The sequence below is a fragment of the Notamacropus eugenii genome, chromosome 1 (genome assembly GCF_028372415.1).
Source record: "Notamacropus eugenii isolate mMacEug1 chromosome 1, mMacEug1.pri_v2, whole genome shotgun sequence".
Classification (NCBI taxonomy): Eukaryota; Metazoa; Chordata; class Mammalia; order Diprotodontia; family Macropodidae; genus Notamacropus; species Notamacropus eugenii.
Window position 1 is genome coordinate 597,646,464 of NC_092872.1, and position 17,957 is coordinate 597,664,420.

Below are 17,957 nucleotides of genomic sequence, written 5' to 3' on the forward strand. Positions count from 1 at the left end.
ACAACTCTCTTAACCTCTACTTGTATCAGTTTCCTAATCTATAAAATGGCAATAATAACACCTATTTCCTATCTTTAGAATTATTAGAGGGACATCATGTTAAAGAGCACAGAGACCCAAAAGGGTACAAAATCTGTAGTCAAAAGACCTAGGTTCAAGCCTAGTTCTGTTACATTCTAGTTGCATGATCGTAAGTAAGTTAGAATTTCTCTGAGCCTTAATTTGTTAGACAAGGATAATTATGTCCAATTTGTTTAACTTGTTAAGTTGTTGTCAGGATAAAATATGCATATAAAATATATATATTTTATAACTATAAAGTGTCATTTGCCTATGTCCTTGTTCAGTCATTTTTTTAGTTGTGTCTGACTCTTTGTGACCCTATTTGAGGTTTCCTTGGCAGAGATACTGGGGTGTTTTGCCATTTCCTTCTCTGGCTCATTTTACAGTGGAGGAAACTGGTGTAAATGACTTGCCCGGAGTCACACAGCTAGGAATTGTGTGAGGCCAGATTTAAACTCAGGAGGATGAGTCTTCCTGACTTCAGGCCTGGCACTCTACCCACTCTGATAACAACACAGATTTATGTAGACCTTTAATGTTTTCAGAACTCTATGATACATTATCTTGCTTGTTACCGTCTTCTATTTGGAAATGTAGGATTCCAGAGGAAGATCATCCATTGGTCCAATCCTTGATTGTGGAGACCACTGCATCTGCCTTGGGAATTTATCTTTGACTCTACCTAACCTTTCAAGAAAGGATATCATAACATTTTGTATAGATAGGGCAGAGATTACATTTGGAATGTAAGTTCCTTGAGGACAGAGATCATTTTCTTTTTGTATTTATATTGTCATCATATGACACAATATATAAAACATTTGCACTTAATCAGTTCTAATTAAATAAAATTGAATACTGTTCAGTAGAATAATAGTTCAAATAATACAGGTGAGATCAATTTAAAAAACCAGCTAAGGTTGTCAAATTGCACCTTATCTTTGACCACAGATATGTACTTATTGAAAGGGGGAAGAGAAGGGAAGGGAAGAAAATATGCATTTATTTTCTGATTCAATGAGAGGGTCCTAGGCTTTCAGGTTTGGGACTAGAATGGACTGACTAGCTTTAGACGTGTCTTCCTATCTAAGCAGTGTCACTCCTGGAATGTCCTAAGGAACAGGAAAGCTCATTCAAGGTAGGGATGGAGGTGTAGAACCTGAGCTTCACCAGACCCTGAAAGGGAACAATAAAACTTGAACGATGGAGGAAAAAATTATTTTAATTTTAGCAGCTTCTTGGCTTCTCCTTCGTAATCTGTCTTGATTTCAGTAATATCTATGCCAGATAAGTATAAATTTGGGTCCATATTCTTTTTTTTTTTTTTATTTTCTCAGAAACTCATCTTTTTTTTTTATTTTGTAATGTTTAACAATCACTGCCGTACAATTGTGATTTTATCCCCCCCACCTACCCCCCACTCCCCCCCTCCCTCCCCACGACTGCATACAATTCTGTATAGATTCTACATATACTTTCCTATTGAGTATATTTTCACTATAGTCATGCTATGTAGTCAGACTAAGATAAATGAAAGAAATCGTATAACAAATCAGAACATGATACACAAACACATACACATACACAAACATGATCTGCTACAATATGTGAGTGACTTCCATATTTCTCTCTCTGAGTGTGGAAGGCATTTTGCCTTGAGATCCTCCATTGGGATTTTTTTTTTTTTTTGGTAAGAAGTTCTTGTGTTATTACAAAAATCTAAGTCTACCAGAAAAAAACTCTCACACACTGTGGTTGTTGCTGTGCATAAAGTTCTCCTGGTTCTGCTCCTTTCACTCAGCATCAGGTCATATAAGTCCTTCCAGGCCTCTCTGAAGTCTTCTTGTTCATCATTTCTTATGGCACAATAGTACTCCATTACATTCATATACCATAATTTATTCAGCCATTCCCCAATTGATGGACATCCCCTTGACTTCCAGTTTTTGGCAACTACATAGAGTGCTGCTATAAATATTTTTGTACATGTGGGACCCTTTCCCATTTTTATGATCTCTTGGGGATATAGTCCTAGTAGCGATATTGCTGGGTCAAAGGGTATGCACATTTTTGTAGCCCTTTGGGCATAGTTCCAAATTGCTCTCCAGAATGGTTGGATGCTCTCGCAGCTCCACCAACAATGAATTAATGTTCCAACTTTCCCACATCCTCTCCAGCATTTATCATTTTCTTGTTCTGTCATGTTTGCCAATCTTATAGGTGTGATGTGGTACCTCAGAGTTGTTTTGATTTGCGTCTCTCTAACCAATAGTGATTTAGAGCATTTTTTCATATGATTATAGATAGCCTTAACCTCTTCCTCTGAAAATGGCCTGTTCATATCCTTTGACCATTTATCAATTGGGGAATGACTTGTATGATTATACATTTGGATCAGTTCTCTATATATTCTAGAAATGAGGCCTTTATCCCCGAGCTTAGCTGTAAAAATTCTTTCCCAATTTACTACATCCCTCCGGATTTTGGTTGCATTGGGTTTGGTTGTGCAAAAACTTCTCAGTTTAATGTAATCAAAGTTATCCATTTTGCATTTCATAATGCATTCTATCTCTCCTTTAGTAAAGAATTCTTCCCTTCTCCATAGATCTGATAAATACACTATTCCTTGTTTCTCCAGTTTATTCATGGTATCAATCTTTATACCTAAATCATGTACCCATTTGGACTTTATTCTTGTGTACGGTGTCAGGTATGGGTCTATGCCTAATTTCCGCCACACTGTTATCCAGTTTTCCCAGCAATTTTTGTCAAACAATGAGTTCTTATCCCAGAAGCTGGGGTCCTTGGGTTTATCAAACAGAAGGTTGCTATATTCCTTGCCTACTGCATCTTGAGTGCCAAGTCTATTCCACTTGTCTACCTCTCTGTTTGTTAGCCAATACCAAGTGGTTTTGATAATTGCTGCTTTATAGTACAGTTTGAGGTCTGGTAGCGCTAGGCCACCTTCCCAAGCATTTCTTTTCATTAGTCCCTTTGATATTCTGGACCTTTTGTTTTTCCAAATGAATTTTGATATTATTTTGTCCAGCTCTAGAAAGTAATTGTCTGATAGTTTAATTGGTATGGCACTAAATAAGTATATTAATTTGGGTAGAATTGTCATTTTTATTATATTAGCACGGCCTATCCATGAGCAACTAATGTTTTTCCACTTACTTAAATCTGACTTTATTTGTACAAAAAGTGTCTTGTAATTGTGTTCATATAATCCCTGGGTTTGTTTTGGCAGGTAGACTCCTAAGTATTTTATACTGTCTACCCTAACTTTAAATGGGATTTCTCTTTCTATCTCTTGCTGTTGGACTTTGTTGCTAATATATAGGAATGCAGAAGATTTGTGTGGGTTTATTTTGTACCCTGCAACTTTGCCAAAGTTGTTTATTAATTCTAGTAATTTTTTACTTGAATCTCTGGGATTTTCTAAGTATATCATCATATCATCTGCAAAGAGTGATCACTTAGTCTCTTCTTTGCCTATTCTAATTCATTCAGTTTCTTTATCTTGTCTAATTGCTACAGCTAACGTTTCTAGTACCATATTAAATAATAGTGGTGATAATGGACAACCTTGTTTCACCCCTGATCTTATTGGGAATGCATCTAGCTTATCCCCATTGCATGTAATGCTTGCTGAAGGTTTTAGATAGATACTGCTTATTATTTTATGGAAAGTTCCCTTTATTCCTACATTCTCCAATGTTTTTAGTAGGAATGAATGTTGTATTTTGTCAAAAGCTTTTTCTGCATCTATTGAGATAATCATGTGGTTTTTGTCAGCTTTGTTGTTGATGTGATCGATAATGCTAATAGTTTTCCTAATATTGAACCAGCCCTGTAGTCCTGGTATGAATCCTACCTGATCATAATGTATTAATCTCGTGATAAGATGCTGTATTCGTTTTGCTAGAATCTTATTTAAAATTTTTGCATCTATATTCATTAGGGAAATTGGTCTATAATTTTCTTTCTCTGTTTTGTCTCTTCCTGGTTTGGGTATCAAAACCATATTTGTATCATAGAAAGAATTTGGGAGGACTCCTTCTTCCCCAATTTTCAAGAATAGTGTATGTAGTATTGGAATTAACTGTTCTTTAAATGTTTGATAGAATTCACTTGTGAATCCATCTGGCCCTGGAGATTTTTTCCTAGGGAGTTCATTGATGGCTTGTTCAATTTCTTTTTCTGAGATGGGGTTGTTTAAGTATTCAACTTCCTCTTCTGTTAATCTGGGCAATTTGTATTTTTTAAAATATTCATCCATCTCGTTTAGATTGTCGAATTTGTGGGCATAAAGTTGGGCAAAGTAGTTTCTAATTATTGTTTTAATTTCCTCCTCATTGGAGGTGAGTTCACCCCTTTCATTTTTAATATTAGTAATTTGGTTTTCTTCTTTCTTTTTTTTAATCATATTGACCAAAGGTTTATCAATTTTATTAGTTTTTTCATAAAACCAACTATTGGTTTTATTTATTAATTCAATAGTTTTCTTAATTTCAATTTTATTAATCTCTCCTTTGGTTTTCAGTATTTCTAATTTGGTATTTACTTGGGGATTTTCAATTTGTTCTTTTTCTAGCTTTTTCAACTGCAAGCCTAAGTCATTGATCTCCTCTTTCTCTATTTTATTTATGTAAGCATTCAGAGATATAAAACTTCCCCTAATAACTGCTTTTGCAGTATCCCATAAGTTTTGGTATGTTGTCTCACTATTGTCATTCTCTCGAATGAAATTGTTGATTGTTTCTATGATTTCTTCTTTAACCCAATCCTTCTTTAGAATTAGATTATTTAGTTTCCAATTGATTTTTGGTTTCTCTTTCCATGGCCTTTTATTACATGTAATTTTTAATGCATTATGATCTGAAAAGGATGCATTGATTATCTCTACCTTTCTGCACTGGATTGTGAGATTTTTATGTCCTAGTACATGGTCAATTTTTGTAAATGTTCCATGTACCACTGAGAAAAAAGTATATTCCTTTCTATTCCCATTTAATTTTCTCCAAAGATGTATCATATCTACCTTATCCAGAGTTTTATTTACCTCCTTAACCTCTTTCTTGTTTATTTTGAGGTTGGATTTATCGAGTTCAGAGAGGGGGAGGTTGAGGTCCCCCACTAGTATAGTTTTGCTATCAATTTCTTCCTTCAACTCCCCCAACCTCTCCTCTAAGAATCTGGATGCTATACCACTTGGAGCATACATGTTTAGTGATGATATTGCTTCATTGTCTATGGTGCCTTTTAGCAGGATATAGTTTCCATCCCTATCCCTTTTGATTAGATCTATTTCTGCTTTTGCTTTGTCTGAGATTAGGATTGCTACTCCTGCCTTTCTTACATGAGCTGAAGCACAATATATTCTGCTCCATCCTTTGACCTTTATCCTATGTGTATCCCCCCGTTTCAAATGTGTTTCTTGTAAGCAGCATATTGTTGGATTATGGCTTTTAATCCATTCTGCTATCCGTCTCCGTTTTATGGGAGAGTTCATTCCATTCACATTCACAGTTATGATTACAATCTGTGTATTTCCCTCCAACCTCTTTCCCACCATTTGTGCTTTTAGCTCTCCCGTCTCCCTTCCCCTCCTCAATAGTATTCACTTTTCTCCCCCTCCTCCTGCAGCCTTCCCCTCCTTCTTTTGACCCCCCTCCCTTTTAGTCCCCTTTACTCTTATTGCTTCTTTCCTCCCTTTTAGCCACCCTCCCCTTTCTTCCCCCTTCCCCTCCTACTACCTATAGAGCTAGTTAGGATTATCTACTTAAGATTATTGTTCCCTCCTTTGAACAAATCAGATGAGAGTACCTCTCAAACAATGCTCATCTCCCTCCCCTCCTTCCCTCTACTATAGTTTTGTACTTCTTCCTGTGATATAATTTGCCATTTTCTGCTTCCCCCTTTTCACACCTCCTATTACAATCCCTTCTCATACTTAAATCATATTTTTGACATGACATCATTTACTTTATACCCGTTCCCTCTACATATATTCCTTTTATCATAATAGCTGCACAGTTCTCAAGATTAACAGGTATCATCTTCCCTTATAGGGAGGTAAACAGTTTGCCCTAATTGAGTAGCAAGTTTTTGTTTTTGTTTTTTCCCCTCTGTTTACCTTTTTATGATTCTCTGGAGACCTGCATTTGAAGATCAAATTGTCTATTGAGTTCTGGTGTTTTGGTCAGGAAGCTCTGGAAATCCCTTACTTCGTTGAATGATTTTCTCCTTGCCTGAAATTTTATGCTGAACTTTGCTGGGTAGTTGATCCTTGGTTGAAGTCCCAACTCCTTTGCCTTACGGAATATTGGGTTCCAATTCTTTCGATCTTTTAATGTAGAAGCTGCAAGGTCCTGTGTGATCCTGACTGTGTGTCCTTGATATTTGAATTGTTTCTTTCTGGCTGCTTGTAGTATTTTCTCCTTCACTTGATAGCTCTGGAATTTGGCAACTATATTTCTTGGGGTTTTGAGTTTGGGATCCCTTTCGGGAGGGGAACGGTGGATTCTTTCGATGACTATTTTGCCCTCTGAGTCTAGTACTTCTGGACAGTTTTCCTTGATGATTTCCTGGAAGATATTGTCCAGACTCTTTTCTTCATCGTGGGTTTCTGGCAGGCCAATAATTCTTAGATTTTCTCTCCTGGATCTATTTTCCAGGTCAGTTGTTTTTCCAATTAAATATTTTACATTTTCTTCTATCTTTTCATTCTTTAGATTTTGTTTGACTGATTCTTGTTGCCTCATTGAGTCATTAGTTTCTACTTGCCCAATTCTAATCTTCATCGTAGTGTTTTCTTCAGTTAGCTTTTCCATCTCCTTTTCCATCTGACCAATTTTTCCCTTTAAGGAGCTATTTTCTCCATTTAATTTTTGTACTTCTTTTTCCATTCGACCAATTTTCCCAGTTAGGTTTTGGGTTTCCTTTTCCATCTGATCAATTTTCCCAATTAGGTTTTGGGTTTCCTTTTCCATTTGATTAGCTCTTCCTTTTAGGGAATTATTCTCTCCAGTTAATTTTTGAACTTCCTTTTCCATTTCTTCAATTTTCTTTTTCAGGGTGATGTTCTCATCAGTGAATTCTTTTTTTATAGTTTTAAAATCATTGGCCAGTTTTTCTTTTATATCCTTCTTCAGACGTTCCAGGTAATCTAGTTGTGCTTGCGAGAAATTCATAGTCCCATCTGAGGTTTCAGATGGAAGTACAGTCTCAGCTCTAACCTCTTTGGTGTTTGTGTTTTGGTCCTTATCCCCATAGAAAGATTCTATGGTTTTTTCACTTTTCGTCTGCTTTTTCCGATTCATGATGTTGGCTGAGTGTTGTAGCTTTTGGTTCTTTCAGTCAGAAGGTACAGATCTTTAAGTTGAGCTGATGTGTGTCTAGGCTAAAAGCAGGCTTTTGTTTTTTGTTTCCCAGATCAACCCCGGGGTTAGCTTGTTAGGTATGTGGGAGGGGTGGTCTGTCCTCAGGATATCTCCTCAGCTGACTTGAGGCAAAGGCAAGGTCAAGGTATGGTGATCCCAGCTTCCCTAGTGTCTTCCCTTTTCCCCTGGAGGGCTGGGGCACGCCTAGAAGCTAACGCGTGTTCCCACCCCTCCTTGGGCTCGTCTCCCGGCTCTGAGGCTTGCCTGGGTCTCAGTGCGAATTTTCTCTGCCCTGGGTCGTCTGTCCCTCCAGCCGTCTCCGCTACCGTAGGAAGAATCCCCCTTTGCCACTTTTCCAGCCTCTGGTGTTATGAGACCACCCGCCCCCTTCTGCTGTTCCCGCTGATCCAGGATTAATCTGGGGAAGAATTTTATGGTTCCCTCATGGTCATCAGCGGGAAGGAGAGAGCACTTACTGATCACTCTGCCATCCCAGTTCCTGGAAGTTCAAGTAGTGACCCACCGAAGTCCGTCTTCAGGCTGAAGATTTCAAGGGCTGCTGCGCTGATGTCTGGCACTCAGCGGCTCTCACCGGCTCGGCCTGGCTTATCTCCTGATCCGCTGGTCTCGCCCGCCACTCTCGGGCTCCTCTGGTCCCCTCCGCCCTGCCGCGCCGACCGCGCTGCGCTGTGCGCCGGGGTCTTACCCCCGTGGAACAGATCCCTCCCGTGGACCCTCCGGTCCAGCCTGGGCTCCGAATCTGTCAAAGTCTGTCACCCACTGGATTCTACACCTCCAAAGTCTGGTCAGACTCTCCCCCCGGAGATATCCAGAGGAGTTTTTCCAGGAGCTTAAGTGAGTCGTTGCTTTCACTCCGCCATCTTGGCTCCGCCCCCGGTCCATATTCTTTTAAAAAAGAAATTACTATATGGCAGGCACTAGACTAGAAGCTTTTGCAAATATCTCATTTGATCCTCACACCAACCCAGAAGTAAGGTGCTATTATTCTCATTTTACAGTTGAGGAAACTGAGGCAAACTAAAGTGGAGTGACTTGCCAAGATTCACACAGCTAGTAAGTGTCTGAGATTTGAACTCAGATCTTCCTGACTCCAGGCTCAATACTCTACCCACTAATCCACCAGCTACTACAGGAAGAGAGGTCTATGACTTCTGTGCTGTCTTCATTGATGGCATTCAAAGCCTTATAACCTATGGGTTTCTATCATTCTTTTGCCATACTTACTGCTTCTGGAAAAAGAGGGGCATGACTTGCTATAGGAACAAAGATTGATGCCAGACCCTTCTTCTAGGGCTATGACAATTTTTGTACCTGACACAAGAAATAGAAAAAAAATTGAAATGCAAATTTATATGGGATAGGAGACTCTCTCATTCTTTCTCATGGGTTGGGAAGAGACCTATGAAACATTCAGGCTGTTGGAGTGTGGGAGACAAGAGAGGAAAGAGAATATCATAGGTATAGCCTTATCTGTGGTGGAATAGTAGTGGAATAGCTCCCTATTTCAATTAAATATTCTTGCTTATCAAGTGTTAAGTTGTTTCTAAGTAACTGGCATACCACAAGGGTTGTGGTACTTTCTATATTATGTCATACAAAACTCTGATCTCCCTGCCCTAGTTAGAGCTCTACCTTCCATTATTCATTTCTTTTTGAAAGAGATTAAAAGGGGATCAAGACCAAATGTAGGGTGGCTGTATAGTGATCTTCTCTACCGTGAAGAAAAACTAGGCAAGCAGGATGAAATTTACAATGTGAGGTCTGAGTAGAGACTTCCACATCTACCCATGACCGAAAAGAGTTTGAAAGGTGAGAACTGTTGACAGGGACTGGGGAACTCTTCTCATTCTTAGGTCCTTTCTACTCATTCTATTAATCCTATTTCTCAGTTACTCTATATGAAACACAACAAAAGAAAGAAGGCCGAGTTAATCAGCCAGTCAAACTTGTCTAAATGGTCACATAAAGATCATAGACTATTAGAGATGAAAAAGACTCTAGAGGTTCCTTGATCCAATCCCCTCCTTTTATAGGAAATTATAGAGTAGGCAAGTTAAACTACTTGCACAAGATGAGTAGTATAGTAAATAAAAGGGCTGATCTTTGAATCTAGGTTCTCTGACTCCAAATCCAGTATTCCATCCATAATACCTCAAGCATTTTTGTGCTTCATAAAAATGACTCACTTCATGTATATCTAGTCTATCTTTTCCTTCTTATACTATAAATTCCTTAAAGTCAGGAATTGGGTTCCAGCTGAAGCTTGTATGGCTCCAAACAATAAACTCTGTGAAAATCGGTGCTTGGGAAAAAGAAAGTAGACACAAAGAAGAAAGAATTTGTTATTTTGGCATCATATCTGACTCTTCATGACCCCATGTGGAGTTTCCTGGCAGAGATAGTGGAGTGGTTTGCTATTTTCTTCTCCAGCTCATTTTGTAGATGCAGAACTGAGGCAAGCAAGGGTTAAATGAGTAGCCCAGAGTCACACAGCTAGAAAGTGTCTGAGGCCAGATTTGAACTTAGGAAGATGAGTCTTCTTGATTCCAGGCTTGACACTATTCACTGTGCCACGTAGCTGCCTGAAGGGAGGATAAGTGAAACGAAGATTGCAGCACAATGCCCTCTACATAGAAGGCATTCATTAATTCTTTTTTAAAATAACATTTTACTTTTTCAATGAATAAAAATCTACTTTCTCTCTGTTCCAGCTCCCTCCCACCACCTCCTCCCTGAAAAAGAAAGAAAATCAAAATCCTATTAAAAATATGCACAAATACAGATTCTTATCATTGGCCATGCCCAAAATTATCTGTCTCGCTCTACACTCTGAGCCTATCACCTTTTGATCCATTCTGCAATTCAGAGGGTTTGTTGCTTGGGTAAAGTTTTGCATTTCTTTTGCCAAATTGTTACATAGCTTTTCAAAATTTTCTTTGATAGATCTCATTACTTCTCCAATTTTTCCTCTAGTGCTCTCATCTCATGAATAAAAAACACTTTATAATTCTTTTAAACTCTTGCTTCATCTCTTCTAGGAATTCTAGTTGTACTTATGCCCATACTATGTTTTTCTTTGAGACTTTACTGGTGGATATTTTGGAGTGATTTTCTTCTTGGTTTATATCTTCAGTAATCTTGTCACCATCATAGCCTTTTTTGGTGAGTTTCTTTTTGTTCATTTGCTTGTTCGTGCTTGCAGTCTGTTTTTTTGCCTTCAAACTATCTATGGGGTTGGGCTTTGTGGATTTTTAAAGGGAATGTTTGGGGTAACTTTGTGTTTCCTTGGGTCCTTTTGCTACTTTTTTGGGGGTATTGAGTATTGTGTTAATCTAGGATCTTAGCCCCAGCTCAGGTGATCATGTTTTTTCCTAGTCTGAACTTTGCAAGTTCCCAACCTGGGTTTATGTCTAAGGCTTGCCCTTGGTTGGAGTTCCAGTAGACTGATGTTGGATTTAGCCATCATCAGTCAGCTAGAAAGCTCTGAAGGTTCAGAAGAATAGATTTAAAGGTTGCTCTTTGATCTGGAATTCCTGTCCTGGTTATTTCACTACAGGTTTCAGGCTGGGATGGAGACTACAGCTGAGACTACTCTATTCCTGGAGACAGGGCCACACAGCTTCTGCTATCTTCTAAATTCACCCCTCACCCATTTTACAGCCTAGGACCTGAAACTGCTCATCACCCTGGAACACTATTCTTAGGAAGGGTCCCCTCCTCAGTCAGCCCTGAATATGCGACATGGAGCTTGTTGCAACAGAGCTACCAGATGAAGCCTTTTCCTGTGCCCTGAATAAAGTCAGGTTTTATTGTGCTGGATCTAGGAACTCTATTTGCCCTAGTGTACAAACTCTCTCTGTGCTGCAATGCTCTGAGCAGCAGTTCCTGGCTAGACACTGTCCTTAGCTGAAAAGGACCTTGGAAGCCATCAAGTCCAAATGTTAATTTTTTACGTGAGGAAAAAGTCACAGAGAAAAGAAAAGATATGACCTGGGTCATATACCTGGTAAGTATCTGAGGAAGGACTGAAATCTAGGTCTTCCTGAATCTAATGCCAGTTCCCTAACCACTCTGCAATGCTACTTGTCTTTTACTGTCTCTGCTACTCAATATTTATACAACCTTGGCAGATCACTTAATCTTTGTCAGCTACAGTTTTCTCACCTGTAAGATGAGTGGCTTTAGATTCAATGATCTTTAAAGTTCCTTTCAGTGCTAAATCCTATGCAACATGTGGGCTTAAAAGCTCTGATTAAATCTCCAATTTCTTCAGACTTACATAGAATATCACAATGTTAGTGACTGATCTGCTGAAACAAGAAGAATAAAATTGTTTTTTGATCCCGTTGAAAACATAACTCATCCATTCCATATTCTCCATTACCAATGAGGTCTCTACTACGGACAATTCAAGGGTTTATTTTTTTTCTTACAGACAATCATTTTAGGAACTGTCTCCTTATCTCATTGCTCAGAGTCTTCATGTATAAAATGAAGGGGCTGGACTAAATGACCTCTGAGGTCCCTTCCAATTTTGAATTGATTATCTTTTAAGTCTCATTTCTCTCCTTTGTAAAATACTGATACACCATCTCCCCTGCATAGCTTATGAATTATTTTGAGTAAAGTAAGAGTTCTGAAAGCACCAGTGCCATGAGGTTCAAATTGTGGGGAGGAAGGATGGCATGGGGGAAAGAACACTAGATTTGGAATCAGAAGGGCTCGATCCCAGCTTTGCCATTTTCCATCTGTATGACCTTCAATAAGTTCCTTAAGATCTCCAAACTTCAATTTCTTTAACTGTGAATTGAATGACTTAGACTAGAAACACTCCTTTTGACAACTTAAAAGTACTCTATAAATGTATGGTATTTCTGTTCTAAGATAAGATCAGTTTACCTGACTATAGAGCTTAGAAAATTCAAAACATATGCAACTAAAAGGTCAGATGATATAATAGGTAAGAAACTGGATTATATTGGAAATAAAGGAACCTACGGGTTACCTCCAGGTCTGTTACCTACTGAGTATCTGGTAGTGGGAAGGATTGCTTTGTGTTTGTGTTTGTGTTTATGTGTGTGAGTGTGCAATCTTTCTCACATGCTCATGTTTTCTCATCCATCAAATGAAGATAAATACTTGCTTCAGCTTGTTAGGGAAATCATGTAGGGAGGAAAATTGAGTTAATGTTACAGAAAAAGGCAATTTAAATATTTGTCATTAGCAGTAATGAGAAGGAACATTATTTACTCTGGGATCTCTGCTATCCTCCCTTCCCCCCAATTAATTAATTTGTATACTACTAGATGTTTTTGGTTTCACTCTGATTCAGTGATCTCCGAAAGGATTCCCATTCCACAGCTGACTGGCTCCAATTTAGACGAGATATAACTACCTTTCCCCCTCCCTCTCACCAAAGCATATTTGTTTCAATTCAAAACAGAGCATATTTTCTGATCCTAGGTAGTCTCATTCTGATGCAAAAGCATAAAGCATGAAAGGGCCAGGAGCCATTGTACTAGAATTTTCTCTCCCTCATTCTGAACTCTGTGTTTCTGTTAATACATTCTAGAATAGCATTCTCTTTGTTGTCTTCCATGACTATTGACTCATATTCAATTTGTAGTTTACTAGAACTATGATGTAATTTCCATGAATGGCTGCCTAGTCATGGCTCCTCCATTTTGCATTTGTTAATCAGTCAATAAAGATTTATTAAGTGTCTACTATGTGTAAAGACTATGTTAAAGACTGGGGATACAGAGACCCCCGTCCTCAAGGACATCACAATCAATGGAGGCAACAACAGGTGAATAACTATGTACAAACAATCGATATATAGGATAAGTGGGAAATAGTCACCAGAGAAAAGGAGCTAGAATTAAAAGGAATCAGGAAAGACTTCCTATATTTAGGTACTTGCCTTTTTTGAACTCAAGTTCAAAATATTAGAATTAAATTTCACCTTCTTTGATCCCATCATTATGGTCTATTTTGATCCTTTTTGGAATCTAATTATCATCCAACATGGTAGCTAGCTGGATAGAGTGGATAGAGTACTGGACCTGAATTCAGGAAGATTGCTCTTTGTGAATTCAAATCTGTCCTCAGATACTTCTTAGCTGTGTGATCCTGGGCAAGTCACTTAACCTTGCTTGCCTCATTTCTTCTTCTGTAAAATGAGCTGGAGAAGGCAATGGCAAGCCATTCCAGGGTCTTTGCCAACAAAATGCCAAATGGGGTCACAAAGAGTCAGACATGACTGAACAACAAAAAATGTTAGCTATCACTCAAACCATTTGTAAATTTGATCAGTATGCTATTATCTAAGTCATAGATGAAAATGAAGAATCACATAAGGCCAGAAATTTCTTCCTGGAACATTCCACTAAAGATTTATTTCCTTATATGAGGCAGTTAGGTATAGAGTGGATAAAACTCTGGACCTAGAGTCAGGAAGACCTGAATTCAAATTTGCCCTCAGATGCTAAGTAGCTGTGTGACTATGGGAAAGCCATTTAATCTCTGTTTACCTCAGTTTTCTCAACTGTATAAAGGAGATAATAATAGCACTTACCTCACAAGGTTGTTGTGAAGATCAAATGAGATATTCATATAACATACTTAACACAATGTGTATCACATAGGTGCTTTATAAATACTTATTCTCTTACTTTATTGACATATCTTCATTATTGACTATTCTTTGGGTCTTATCATTCACAAATGAATGAAAAAAGCATTCATTAAGCACGTATTCTATGACAGATGCTGTACTAAGAAGTGGGGCTGGAAATATAAAGAAACAAGATGGTGTTGGATCTCAAGGAACAGGGAGAGACAATACATAAGAGAGAGCTAGAAAGGAGAGGAGGAATGCAAAGAGAGTCATTTGGAAATGACCTGAAAGTGATATGATGATCTTATACCAAGCAAGATAATGTGGAAGGTCACTTTTCAGAGTCCAGAGTTCAAAGGGCAGAATCTAAGATCCAGGGGAAAAGAAATGAGGAGAATGATCTGAATGCAGGTAGCATGGTTTTCATCCACTTTTGACACCATTTAAATGTACTATCATTTAACTCTTTTCTTTTTGTCTTGTCCACAAAAATAGTACAATAAAGCTTGTCAAATGCATTAGCAAATTCCATACCTACTACATCTTGACATTCTTCAGATTGACCAGTCTAAGATGTACACTGTCTAAAGTGGTGATACTGGCTTGAATTCTTGATGATTCCATATTGGCTCATATTGAACATGCGTTTCCTTTCTACCTTCTTCCCAAACTATCCTTTTAATACACATTCTAGAACTTTTCCAAGAATCTAACTCAATGTCACCAGCTGATAGTTTGAAGAATCAGTCTGTATAGATAATGACTTCAATGCCACATTTCCTGGGAGTCTAAAGAATCCAAAGAATGTTTTTCTTACAAGAGCCCCACTCCACAGCTTAACAACTAACTTTTTGAAGAAATCAATTAAACATTCCACAAATAGCATATTGATTATATGCTCAAAACTGTACTAGGCACCATAGGATACACAAAGAAGTCTAAACTATGGACCCTGTTTTCTAGGAGTTCTAGACTTTTAAAGGAGACACTAGAAAATACATGAAATCAAAACATAAATACAAAAAATATATAAATAGTCACTTAATTATGTGACAATGAAGTTGATTACAGGAAATAAATGTGCACTAGAACCTCAGGTGTTTCTTAAAGGAGGTGGTATTTGAAGTAGACAAACCTAAGTGAAAGCAGGATCAGAAGAAAACTTATAAACACAAGACAGATCAGACTAGCTGAAAGCTTTTTTATGATCCTGAGCCATAAATTAATTTGGGAAGGAAGGGAAAGTTCCATTGATAAATTTGTACTGTTGTATGCTCAGCCCTAGCATTTTACTTTTGTGAATTTCTGGCATTTGTGACAACCCAGACAGGGCCAGGTCTTTCCATTTCTGCTTGGACAATGTCTGGAGAGTTTAGAGGAATTGATTTTACATGACTTTCCTTTTGAAGAATGTTTGCCCAAGTGTGCACAGTAGCATCATCTGCAAAGCACATGAAAGTCAAAGTAAAAGAAAGATCTTTTGGAAGATCAGAAGTGATCTTTTCAGGAATTCTAGAAGAACAAACAGATTTCACAGAAGCAAGCCCCTCATATCTTTGCTAGAATATTTCATGTACAGAGACACAATATGTGTCCTGAAAGGGGAGACCAACAGTGTTGACTAACTTACTGTGTTTGACTAAATTGCTTTACAGATGTCAGAATGAAAGCCCATGTGAATTTCCAAGCACTATGTATAAAATATTCTTGATGGAGGTTAGAATGAGAATTCAGAATTTCTGGGTAATGTGTACAACTAGCCAAGGTAACTAACTGGTCAATTCAAGTGAAGGCTGGTTGAACATTTGGGTGTAGCATTGAGGAGATTCTATTTTAGGTACTGATGGACTATACGGCCACTGAAACCCCTTCCAACTCAGAAATTTCATGATTCTTTGGTTCTGTGATCAATTGCTCTTGATGATATTAACATATAATCAAGGAATTAAGTCTTTATTTGGTCTCTGAATGTAGATAGTAACTACCATATGAAAAAGGAGATGAGAGAAGCAATATGCATGTGGAGTGTGAGGAAAACTTAAAGATGGGAGACAACAAGGTTTCAACCTCATCTCTAGTACCCAGCTTGGTGACCATGAGCAATTCATCTCACCTCTCTCAGCCTAAGTTTATTCACCTGTTAACTGAGGATAATAATGTCTATAATACCTCACAAGGCTGTGGTGAGGATCAAATGAGATAGCGTATGAAAAGTATATGTCCTTTGCACATAGTAAAGTGCTATACAACATCAGCTCTTACTCTTAATATTACCACAGATTGATTCAGTTCTATAGAAGAAAAACAGGAGTATGATTTTTCATGTTTAATTTGTATATCTGCATTAGGGAAATATGTGTGATGGAAGTAAATAAGTGAAGGGATAGACAGATGAATGGCTGCTTGCTAGAGGGTTGACTGACTTGGTTCCTTCTCTTCCTTTTTTCTACCCCTAGGAAAGGACCAGTAGGCTGGTGACTGTCATCTTATCCAGGGCTTTGTCTAGGACCCAGTTTAGGCAGTCATCTCTGATTTTTATACTTAAAGCCTATTAATAGATTCCGGCACTATCTCCATCAATAGAAACCACAAATTCGTCCATGCCTTTTTATCTCATGTGATTTTTTTTAGTCCATGTCCTTCGATAAATTCTCCAGTCAATAATCCACATCTATCATCTTAGTGAAAATATCAGAAAAATTAGTGTTTGGGGGCCAGACAGAAAAAACCCAACAAGCAGTAGCCTCTTTTTTCAAGAAGCTTGATCATTTTTCTGTTTTCAAGTTCTAGCTGACGTCTCTTTTTTTCTATGAAAAACTTTTTCCAATCCCCACTAATGTTACTTTGCTTTGCCTCTGTTGATTATCTTCAATTCATCCTGGTTACAACTTGTTTGTACGTAGCTGTTTTCATGTTGCCTCCCTCATTAGATTGTGAGTTCCTTCAGAGCAGAGATTGTCTCTTGCCTTCTCTGGAGGTCTTCCTCTAGGTCTTCAGTAGGTACCAGGTCAACATTCAGTCTATATATTTGTCATGCCTTTTTTCTCATTACATGACCAGCTTGACTGCTTCCGTGTTTCCTAGATGATATATTTAACACTACCCTTTGACTGTAAATATGTTTCTCCATCGTTTGTAGGACCATTCATCATTTTGATTTTTCTGACATTGTAGCATTCAATGAAATATAGCTATAAAAATAATTAATCAATAAAAATTTATTAAATTCCTACTATGTTTCAGATACTGTATAATACCTCTGGGATAATATTTGTGTTTTAAAGATGGGTTTTGGTGTCAAGGAACAGTTTAGGAGATTGCGGCACATGAACGAGATTGGGTTGTTGCCAGATCAGATAGCTGAGTTCACTTCAAGGAGGAAATGCATTGCTATACCTGGGGGAAGGATCCTTGGGGAATTTGGTTGTTCTGCCAAAAAAGTGTGTAGACTTTACTTGACTTAGTGAGTTTTCCTATTTTCTTCCTATCCTCTATTTCTACTTTGGGGCTAAAGATGGTTTTCATTCATAGTGTAAGGGAGAGCACTTCAGACAAATTCCTTAGAGCTATTATTTGAAATAACTTTTAGCTTTGTGGTTCCACCTTAGACAGTTTATCTGGACCTCTAGTATAAGCTGTCCTCTAAAGGTAGTGCTGAGTGAATAGCACTGAGTTCTTCAGCTCCTGGAGTGCTTGAATTTAAAGGGAGCAACCACTGAGGATTACATGTAGAATGTGAGGCTAAGGAGAACTTAATGCTGGATGAGTGAAGGTATTGGTAGGGGAAGGGAAATCTACCTCTCTATATCATTCTTGGATTTCTGTTCTTTGAGCCAATTTTATTGCTCCTAAATCGTTATTTAGCACAG